This window comes from Alligator sinensis, unplaced genomic scaffold, assembly GCF_000455745.1.
Source record: "Alligator sinensis unplaced genomic scaffold, ASM45574v1 scaffold872_5, whole genome shotgun sequence".
Lineage (NCBI taxonomy): Eukaryota > Metazoa > Chordata > Crocodylia > Alligatoridae > Alligator > Alligator sinensis.
This window is the reverse complement of record NW_005842730.1, coordinates 514,039-516,719: the sequence shown is the minus strand read 5'-3', so window position 1 is coordinate 516,719 and position 2,681 is coordinate 514,039.

The window sequence follows — 2,681 nt, the reverse complement described above, 5'->3', positions numbered from 1 at the left end:
GTCTGAGACTGGGGGGCTCCTTCCACCCACCAGCAAAGTAAAATCAGGCTAAATCTTCAACTGAGAAACAAAATAGTGGAAAAGTTCTTACAACTCAGAGAAAACGTGGGTGACAGGTTGGGCTGAGGGGCCAGGGACATTGCAGGGTATTTTCATGGGACCAGCTTTTCCATCCCCCAGATTAAATTGCAGTTCAGTGTAGGTGCTACCATCTCAAACCAGAGCTGTTCTCTGCACTTCTTTGCTGCACAGCTGTAATATAAATATCCCCTCTGAGAAAATACATTCAGGCTATTAGAGCACTCCCACCTTCACGGGAGTGGGAGCCACATAGTGAAATTGCCTGGTAAACGGCCCCTCGGCTTAGTAAATAGCATTATAATTGAGTCCATAGCATCTTGATTCGTCTCCAAATGACAATTTCCTGGGAGTGCCTCTTTTCTCTATCCATCTGTCTCTCTTTGTCTCTCCATAAATCTCCTTGGTTTAGCGTATAGCTCACTGTCTTGATATGAACTGGCACCAACTTGGGGACTGGGAAGAGGCCTGGTGGGACCCGTGGTTTGCAGGAAGTACGTCCCCAGGGCTTTGTCATTTAGTAGCCAGTGCAAGTGGACAGTTAGACCATGCATATGAGGCTGCCTTGGAGCTGTTGTCTGTGGTGGGTGCTGGATGACTTGGGGGGGCTGGGGTGGGGGCTGTAGAGTCTTGATCACTGACCAAGGGTAGTATTGATTGGGAGCTGTGTGGTTGCTCCTGTGCAAAATGAATGTGCTGGATCCAAGCCCAGTCCTAAGGCAGGCACTGATATCTCCTTGGTAGGTCTCAATAGAGGAGCCTGGGATTGAATGGGCCACAGAGACCAGATTCCCCTCTCAGTTCTTCCACGTTTTGGACCAGAAGCACCCCTAGGAGGAACAGGAGGATCCTGGAAAGTCCCCGTTTTCCCCCCCCATCCTGTTAGGAACCACTGAACGGGAGCTGTATCAGCTGTGAGAACAGGACAGCTCAGACGACACCGACCTCAGGGAGGACTAGTCAGCCATCCTGCCATTATCCCACCTGACCATCCCATCCAGTCATTGCCCCATGGACCATTAGGGCAGAGCAGTGCTAACAAAGGCTATCGTGGTATGCTGTGGGGAGGGTGGCATTATTTCAGTTTGACTGTGAGGTTTGCAGTCCTCCTATTCAGCCCGTTGACATGTGCTGGGTGGTAGTAAGGGGGGCACATGGTGTTTTTTTAGAGGGAACAATGGGGGGACACTGACATTGCTCATTGAGAGACTAGTAAGCTTGGAGTGATGGTCCAGGAAATGTATGAGAGGTGACAGGGAGGGTGGTGATCTCTTTTATTGGGCCAGCTGTTCAGCTGAGAGAGGTTTGGCAAACTGTTGGTCATGAAGCACCTTCTTCAGGTCTGAGAGAAAAGTAGACCAGGCTAAGCTAAATACCAGGCCCCCCCTCCCTTGGCTTGGGGACGATTGCTGTGGGCTTTCAGTCATTTGGCAGGTCATTAAGGTGCTGCAGTCTTCTCCTCCATGTAGGGGTTAACACAGCATTTCAGGGCAGCTTCCATGGCAGGTTCAGCTGCAAGGACACTGAGAGGGGGTCTTGGTGCGACTCCATTCACTGTTTCTGGGGGATGGGTCAGGCTCCAGGACTTGGCATTCCCCACCCCCTCCCCACAAAAGAGGAGTCAGACCTGAATCGCCCCAAGCCCCCAGATCCCTCCCTTCACCTGGGGTCCCCCTTCTCTCCAGGGCTGCCAGTGGGAGTGCTGCCCCACATCCCTGATCTGACGCTGCTCCCCCCCCCCCCCCCCCCGCAGCCCAGACAAGAAGGGGAAGAGCTCCTGGGAAAGGAATCCAGGAGGGAAGAAAAGCTATTCATCACCTGGTGGTTTGTCTTGGTTGGTATAGAGAAGTGCAAGCAGAGCAGCTGGAGAGAGAGGAGAATCTCCTGTGGGTCCCGCCCTCCCCCAGCAGCCATCTCACCCTGTGGCTTGAGCCCCTCCAGAAATGCAAACCACACAGCCGGAACAGCTCCAATACAGTCTCAGGGGCTTCTCCTTGCACTCAGTTGAGCTTTTAAACATCCAGCCTTCAGGCTGGAGCTGAAGCAGGGTGGGAAGGAGGCAGGAGATGGGGCTCCCAGGGCTTTACTGCTAGCAGCTGGGCAGAGACACAGGAGGGGACAGTTCTAGCTTCAGTGCTGGCTGCTTCCAGGGGGTCGAAGCAGATTCAACAGGAGAGGATTTAGATAGAGCAGCAGAATGCCAACTGCAGGAGGGGGGCCTGGCTGAAGATGTGCCTATGGGCCTCAGGAGGATGGTGCTGGCAAACAGTGAACCACGGAGGGGTGGGGGAGTGCTCTTTGCTCCGGGAGGGAGCCGGTGGGCATGCAGTCCTTTGGGGGAAAAACCTACTCAAACCTCCTTAGGAGCAAGTCAGGCAGCCTTGCTCTGACATCAGTGAGGACATCCAGGACAGAAGTGGGGTTTGTATAACTGGCTTGGCCCTTCCAGGAGATAAGGGTGCAAGGTAGGACCATTTCCTGCAGCTGTGGGAGAGTGCAGGCCATCAGGTGTCCGGACGATGCTGTGCGTGGCTGCTCTCCTCTGGCGCTTGGCAGATGAGGGGGGTCATGCCTGTGAAAATCATAATGGTTCAGTAAATCGG